This window comes from Callithrix jacchus, chromosome 4 (genome assembly GCF_049354715.1).
Source record: "Callithrix jacchus isolate 240 chromosome 4, calJac240_pri, whole genome shotgun sequence".
Taxonomy (NCBI): Eukaryota; Metazoa; Chordata; class Mammalia; order Primates; family Cebidae; genus Callithrix; species Callithrix jacchus.
In genome coordinates, this window is record NC_133505.1 from 161,320,638 (window position 1) to 161,329,458 (window position 8,821).

An 8,821-nucleotide genomic window follows, 5' to 3' on the forward strand; every position below is an offset into this window, starting at 1 on the left:
GTTTGGAGGCTCATTTGGCCCCTAAGACCTTCTCAGGAGCTCTACAAGGTCAAACTTATTTTCATAATAATACTAAGATGGTATTTGTCTTTTTTGCAGTGGAATTTTCCAGAGGCTACATGATGTGTGATGTTGCACCAGAGTGAATGCCGAAACAGATATGAGAATTCAGCAGTTTCCATTAAGCCAGACAGAAGACATTTGCAAATGTGCAAAACAATGCCATTCCTCTCATACATTCTTTTTGTATGGCACAGTAACTTTTATTTTTAAAATATGTTATTTCAGTTGGCATTATTACTGCTATTGGAAATGAATTGTAAATAAATAGTTCACCATTCTCTCAGTTTTAATTTCTATTATGGGTAAATATTGAACCCACTCACATAAACCCACATAAAAGCTCTTTGGAGGACCACTGATGTGGTGACTTAGACATTATAAATAGCATAATCTTGGCCCTACTACAGAAGGATGAGCTGAACAGGGCAGTCACAACGCAAGAGCAAGAAGCAAGAAAAAAGCCCCAAACAAGAACAACTGTTCTCTAACTGCTAAGAGCAGGGCAAGAATCTTTTATTATCTAAAAATAACAGATTGTTTTATCCTATTTTTATTTTTGTTTATTTATTGAGACAGAGTCCTGCTCTTGTCACCCAGGCTGGAGTACAATGGCATGATCTTGGCTCACTACAACCTCCGCCCCCCAGGTTCAAGTAATTCTCCTGCCCCAGCCTTCCAAGTAGCTGGGATTACAGCCACCTGCCACCACACCTGGCTAATTTTTTGTGTTTTTACTAGAGACGGGGTTTCACCGTGTTGGTCAGGCTGGTCTCAAACTCCTGACCTCAGGTGATCCACCTGCCTCGGCCTCCCAAAGTGCTGGGATTACAGGAGTGAGCTACTGCACCCGGCCTATCCAATTTTTAAATGACCTTTTTTTAATTTTAAAATTAGAAAAGAGCAAGATTCGCAGAAAAGCAGTCTAATATTTAATGATTTAATTTAGAATATTTTATAGATGATGTTCCTATAAAAACAACACAACTCAGCTATTCCAAGAGAAAGAGGGTCTTCCAAGATTTTCCAGAGAAGCAACATTGGATTCCAGATGTCAGTGCACGGAAAGATTTTCATGGTCCCTTCAAATTAATGAATCAATAAACAGAAATTGATGATATGACTAGAATGAAAACCAAAGGAAAGGATTTCCAAAAATACGAGAGATTTGTTTCAGGTTTTAAAATTTGCAGCTGATAATTCTTGCTGAGATGAAAAAGCAGTCCCTCAAACAGCCCAAATTACTTTTGGGCAAAGCTTTTAGCTGACTGCACAGAGATGGAGATACACTGTTTAACGCAACAAAATGGGGAAGGACGCAAGTTTGTCTTGGGGATTTCCCATCTTCCCTTCCCTTTCCCCTCTCTTTCAGCAGCCCCTCCTTCCCCCACCCACCCTGTGTCTATCTGTGAATTCACTGCCTTCCCAACCCCCAGCAGTTTCTGCTTTCTTGACCTGAGTCAGGTCCTGACTTAACCACTGGCTGTCAGCAGGACCTAAGCCATGCCACATCTCCTCTGAGGCTCAATTTACTCATCTATAAGATGGGAATGATCATCTGCCTACCACACTGGGTTATTAGGATTAAATGAAAACTCTTTTTTTTTTTTAGACGGAGTCTCACTCTGTCATCCAGGCTGGGGTGCGATGGTGTGATCTCAACTCACTGCAACCTCTGACTCCCTGGTTTAAGCAATTCTCCTGCCTCAGCATCCCGAGTAGCTGGGATTACAGGCATGCACCACACACCCGGCTAATTTTCGTATTTTTAGTAGAGACGAGATTTCACCATGTTGGCCAGGATGGTCTCAATCTCCTGACCTCGCGATCAGCCTGGGATCACGATCCCAAAGTGCTGGGATTACAGGCGTGAGCCACTGCGCCCAGCCGAAAATACTTTTTGTAAATTATACAGCTCCAGAGAAAACTGGAAAATTATGAACCCCCTAACATTTATATCCATGTAGAATATTTTTGTGAGGCAGACACCATACTAGGAGAGGGTGTCAGGAATGCCCCTGACATCCTGTATGTCCTGAAAGGAAACCAGGTGAGAAGCCCAGTGGCTATGTGTGGGTGGGTGGGTGGGTAGGTGGGCATAATACCAGGGCCAGAGGGTTATTCTGGGCTTTGCCAGGCTCTCTCCTTTCTTCCTCATTTCTCTTCTTCAACATCTGATCACCGCTCAAGGATGCAGGAGCCAGCCCTCTATTTCCATGGATCCTCTTATTCCTGTAGGACAGTCCCTGAAATTTGACTTCCCTTCCCTTTTCCACCACTGAATTGTTATCCTCTTACCTACACAGTGTTGAGCTCCACAGCCCAACACTTTGAAGTTCTGCAGCCAGCAGTCTTCCACCCTGTGGTTCTGGGGGCCAGAGCACAGTGTAAGGGCTCCCGTGGCCAGGGCAGTGCGGGACAATGGGGGAGATGGGCCGTGGGAGGAGTGCATGGGTGGAATTTAGGCTTGGGCATGCAGCAGAAGGCAAGGGGATCCCAAATCCTCCTTGAGCAAATGCAACTAGATCATGAGACATGGGGGAGATGGTACTGGTGGTGATGACAGTGACAGAGAGGAATGGTAAATTCCACAGGGAACATTCCAGACTGGTTACAAATACACCAAAGCAAGAACGTGTGTATATGTGTGTGTGTTTACAATGATATTAATTACAGCAATTTACATGAAACATTAAACATATATGCTTAATGACCATGTGTCCCTGTGATGATTATGCTGCTCACTAGAGATACGTGAGCTCAACTGTATTGTTTTTTTTGACAACAACAGCAAAGAGCTGCATCTGAGTGCTCCTGTCACCCGTGCTCATCAGTGCCCTGTCCCCAGCAAGACCAGCAAAGGCCATAAAACCCCAGCTGAGCCTGCAAGCCTGTGGCAGAGGCAGCCCAGCCCATGCTAATGTGTCTGGGAGATGTGAGAGTGCATGTGTGTTCCTCCTTCTCTGTGTCTTCTATCTCCCCCTTTTATTGAGCTGCTGCAGTGTAAACAAGATGAAAGGTCGGCGGGTCTTGAATACTTGCCCACAATAACTGCATCTGGAGGAGTGATTTATGAGTGTTTTAACATCAGCAGCAAACTAAAACATTTAAACAAATGGGTCTTTGTGCGATTTTTAGGAACAAAGGGATCTAGAAAGACCATCTTGATACTACATTTCTTGTTTTTCCCAATCTTACGTATTATTGAAATAAATAACTAATTGTGGCACAAATTAAATTTTGTTTCTTTTTGGAGTATATGCAGACAATGACCTTACTAGTTGTAAATCATCTTCCAGCAGGGGGAAAACTAAAGCAGCTGTAAGAAAGATTTTTTTTTTCCTAATAAATTTTATGACAAGTTAAAAGCCAGGGGAAAATATAAAAATAAATAAAATCCAGCTCTGATTTCAAAGGCATTACAACATAGTCCAAGGGTCAGGCAGCCCAAGCACCGTAGCTGTGATATAAGGAGATGTTAGGGCCTTTGCCCATTTAATAACACACTGCAAAATTGCAGAACAAAATGTTTTGTATTTTCATTAAAATTATAGGTTAAAAAAAGGAAAGGAGGACAAAGAATGCTTATTAAATTATGTTATAATGTTATTAAAATCTGCTGAACAAATTTAGCGATAATCACTAAGAATTTTAAAGTAGGCAAATCCTATATTTAAGAAGCTCGTTGGTGAAATAAGACTTCTTTGTTTTGTATGTTTGTTTCTTTACTTTTAGCTTTTAAATACTAAATTCTTTCCCCAGCCACAAGTTTCCTTGTGCTAGATTCTGGTACAGCGGACAAAAAACAATGAGTGCAGTCCAAAAGAATTATAAAACATCTTTTGGGAAATAATTAGAAAAATAGATACTCTGAGTTAGGAAGAGAAAACACAGATAAAGCAGAAGCTGAGGTTTTTGTAATAAAGCCCTGTATAGATCGTGGGTATAATGTAAGAGAACACGGGAAAACAAGGCTGAAACTCAAAACTGTCTTTCTGCACGTTAGGAGGGCAGGAGCTGCGATGGACTAGAGATTCGTGCATGCTGGAACGAAGTTATCATGGGCAGAGCTAAGGCTACACAACCTTGTGTCCTGGTAGCAGCAAAACACAGGGATTGGGGAACTGAGAAACGGCTAACTGCATGAAAGAGCTGACGTAAATATTTCTCTGAACTTTTTCCATCTCAAGCATTTGGGTCTGCCTCTCTGGGGACCGTGCCGGAACCTAAGAGACTGTAACAGCTTTGGGTGATGAGGCCAGAGAGCACTGAACAAATGCGTGGAGGACCAGAAAGGGGAAAAAATACTACAGGATCTGGTTTTTTTTTTTTTTAATTAAGTAAAACGAAATTATTTGAGATCTTAGGAAAGGAGGAGAGAAAGAGCATCTGATGACAAGAAATGGCTCATTACTCACTATTAGTTGAACATGGATGTTAACAAAAACACTTTTATTTAGTATATTCTTTCATTTTATTAAATGTAAAAACATGTATAAGGGACTTTTTAGTATAAATGATTTGCACAGAATTAGGTTTTCTTTACACAGAAAAGCCTCTTATGAGCCCCCCGCCTTTTTTATTTGGGACAGAGTCTCACTCTGTCACCCTGGCTGCAGCCCAGTGGTGTGATCTCGGCTCACTGCAACCTTTGCTTCCCAGGTTCAAGTGATTTTCCTGCCTCAGCCTCCTGAGTAGCTGGGATTACAGGCACACACCACCACGCCCAGCTAGTTTTTGTATTTTTAGTAGAGACAGGGTTTCACCATGTTGGTCAGGCTGGTCTCGAACTCCTGACCTAGTGATCCACCTGCCTCAGCCTCCCAAAGTGCTGAGATTACAGTTGTGAGCCACCGCACCTGGCCAGGCCTCTTTTATAGAGAAGTCAAATATTGACATTCCAGTTTTAACAGAAGAGTGGTGAAAACACCTCCACTATTTAAGTTGAGAGCAGAGTATTGATACTTGGCTTCCTTGCCCAATATTAGGACTGTAGAAAGATATGCACACAAATATACATATACAAACACACATACACCACATGCATATTTCTGATCATGACAACAGTAACCCATTATTTAGACATCCTATGGTTAGAGTGACTTTCTTAACAACAGTCAATTTTTGCTTTAGCTATTTTCTACGATGGATTTTTTTAAAACTTGGTGGTGGCTGGGGATGGTGGCTCACACCTGTAATCCAAACACTTTGGGAGGCCAAGGTGGAAGGATCACCTGAGCTCAGGAGTTTGAGACTAGCCTCCTGAACTCAGGAGGCAACATGGTGGAACCCTGTCTCTACAAGGAATATAAAAAATTAGCTGGGTATGGTAGTGCACCCCTGTAATCCCAGCTACTCAGGAGGCTGAGACACGAGAATTGCTTGAACCTGGGAGGCAGAGGTTGCAGTGAGCCAAGATCACACCACTGCACTCCAGCCTGGGGGACAGAGCAAGGCTCTGTCTCAAAAAAAAAAAAAAAAAAATCAAAAACTATTTGTAAACATGTAGCTATGATCTCCTTGCAAAAGTTCTTAATATCAATCTTCTGAGAGTTAGAACACCCTACTCCCACGCCTTCAACCATTCCTCCCACGGGAGTCTCCTCTCTTTTAAGGGTGTTGGTGATACACTTCTCTATGGTTAGACCACCACATCAGGAGCGCCCTAACTAGCAAATCATGCAATGATTCCATTTTCCACACATTCCAAAACAGCTGTGTAATTTCAGAATCTTCTGAGAAGCTTTGCAGTTCTCAAACTAGAACTGATCTTTCAACTCCTGCAGAAGTATATGATGTTTTCGTTCCAACTGCTCTTCCTAATTTGGTTGTCACTAGCTACAGTTAGTAAATCTAAGAATACAATATATAAAGTCAGAGCCCCAGGCTCTCATCGGTATTTTGTTTTCCCATATGGTGTTAAGTCTCTTAACTGTGAATTCTTTAGGATTGTGTTTTCTATAACTTAAGTCTAGGAGGAAGAAGCCAACCCGGTAGAGATGCTAGGATCACAGCCTACTAGGACTGCAATTAACTAACAGTGAGCGCCATAACCACAGGACCTGCCCAAGCTACCATCCAGGGAGGGGAGAGAAAATACTCCCTAAGTGGAAGACAAAAATACAGTGTATTTTTGAATTCATTCTAACACATTAAGTTCAATGTACTGATATGTATTGTTTTCCAATGAGATACATTGCGCAGGCATAAAATAAAATTCTCATGATGACCAAAACATAACCACTTGAAACATACAGCAATCAACATTTTCACAGGTGACAAAGTGTTTTTGAGAGAGAAATTTATTCCAAATTACTATGTCTCCCTTTGTGTTCATTTTTGAGAACATTTAAAGTTTTGCTAATGTGTGATTTCTAATGTTGTACATTCATCTTGCTGTGTCCTTCACAAGCCTAGGCTGTTTCCTTGGCTTTTATGGATTTCTTTCCTACTTGGGTGAAAGTTTCCTACTAGGGTGAAAGTTTCTTATAACCTTGTAGCCAGCCACATCTTATTCATCTCGTATTACATGGTACAAAGGGTAATGCAGTCAATTCTTATTATCACTTTTGAAATGAATTTTCTTTACTTTCATTAAGCTTTTTCTGAGTGTTTGCTACTCAAAAATCCAAATGTTATTTCCATTCCATTTCACAGACGAACAAACTGAGGCTCAAAGAGGCCTAGTAAACTAATGCAAGATCCTGCAGTTAAAAGTTGAGCCAGAATTCGTATCAAGGCAATCGAGGCAGGGTAACTCTAGAGCCCATGCTCTTTTTTTCATTTTTACATTTTAAGACAGAGTCTCTCTGTGTCACCCAGGCTGGATCTCAGCTCACTGCATCCTCGGCCTCCCAGATTCATGCGATTCTCCCGCATCAGCCTCCCGAGTAGCTGGGATTACAGACATTCGCCACTACGCCTGGTAATTTTTGTATTTTTAATAGAGATGGGGTTTCACCATGTTGACCAGGCTGGCTTGAACTCCTGACCTCAGATGATCTGCCCACTTTGGCCTTCCAAAGTGCTGGGATTACAGGCGTGAGCCACAGTGCCCGGCGGAGCCCATGCTCTTGATGACCTCACTGTATGCCTCTTCCTGATTGATTTATTCAATTAAAAATATGTTGAGTCACTGCTGTGTGCTGAACTCATTCTAGATGTTGGAGATAGACAGTGATGCACAGGACCACACCTGGTTCTCACGGGGCCTACGCTCTGGTGTGAAGGGTCTGAAAGTATGTGGAAAGAGGGAGACAGGAAGAAAGAGGAGTGAAACTGGGCTGGGCGCGGTGGCTCACGCCTGTAATATCAGCACTTTGGGAGGCCGAGGTGGGCAGATCACAAGGTCTGAAGTTCAAGACCAGCCTGACCAATATGGTGAAACCTCGTCTCTACTAAAAAATATAAAAATTAGCTGGGCGTGGTGGCACAGTAGTCCCAGCTACTTGGAAGGCTGATGCAGGAGAATCACTGGAACCCAGGAGGCAGAGGCTGCAGTGAGCCAAAATCGGGCCACTGCACTCCAGCCTGGCGACAGTGCAAGACTCCATCTCAAAAAAAAAAGAGGAGTGAAACTGCCAACCCACTCTATGAAAACTCTATATTGAACTATTTGAGGAAGCGCCAGGCTGTTTTCCAAAAGCAGCTGCACCATTTTGTATTTCACCAACCAAGTGTGTGGGGTGCAATTTCTCTACGTCCTCGCCAATACTTCTCCAACATTTTGATTACAGCCACAGTGAGAGGCATTTTAAATTTCTGATGTAATTAATTCTAAAACAAAACCATTGAATCATGTCAAATCGAGCTGACTTAAAATAAAAGAGGAAGTCCTTCACGGAAATCTTTAGTAAAAGGCGAAAGATTTATACGATCTAAAGAAAAACCATCAATGACAGACTGGATTGGGAAAATGTGGTACATATACACCATGGAATATTATGCAGCAATCAGAAATGATGAGTTCGTGTCGTTTGTAGGGACATGGATGAATCTGGAGAACATCATTCTCAACAAACTGACACAAGAACAGAAAATGAAATACCGCATATTTTCACTCATAGGCGGGTGATGAAAAATGAGAACACATGGACACAGGGAGGGGAGTACTAAACACTGGGGTCTATTGGGGGGAAGAGGGGAGGGACAGCGGGAGGGGAGCTGGGGAGGGATAGCCTGGGGAAAAATGACAAATGTGGGGGAAGGGGAGAAAGGAAGGAAAACACACTGCCATGTGTGTACCTATGCAACTGTCTTGCATGTTCGGCACATGTACCCCAAAACCTAAAATGCAATAAAAAAAAAAAGAGGAAGTCCTAACTCAAAGCTCTGATTAACCTCAGGCTACAGAGCTCCTCTTTGTGTTTCTGGGAGGACAATGCTTGTGCCCTGCTAGGCACTTAGTGTCCAGGACACCCATCAGCTATTCACAGACAAGTTTTCCAGATGGTCTTTAATTGATCAGCCAGGTTAGTTTTCACGGCAAGATCCTTCCTCCCATGCCCCCCGCTGCTGTGTCAGTGAAAACACTAACTTTGTTATACAGCCAACAGAAAGCGCCTGAGAGGTGTATGCTCATTTTCTTTCTTTTCTATTAATTTACATTTTACAAGGCTCATATCTCATTAAGACAAAAGTAGATCACCAGCGCATTCAACTTTGACCAGAAAAAGGAAAGTTGCCTCTTGTTAAGTGGCCTACATAAGACGTGTGGTCATTTTTAGATTAAACAAATGTAAAACACATTATTCTATATTGG

The 8,821-nt window shown here is 42.3% G+C and overlaps 1 non-coding gene across 1 annotated transcript; it reads right to left on the reverse strand.

Annotated features, from left to right (window-relative positions):
* Positions 1–7,841: 7,841 nt before the first annotated feature.
* On the reverse strand, positions 7,842–7,957 carry LOC118153223 (U5 spliceosomal RNA). Its single transcript, XR_004742481.3, has one exon. It is a non-coding gene; the product is annotated as a U5 spliceosomal RNA (small nuclear RNA).
* Positions 7,958–8,821: the final 864 nt, after the last annotated feature.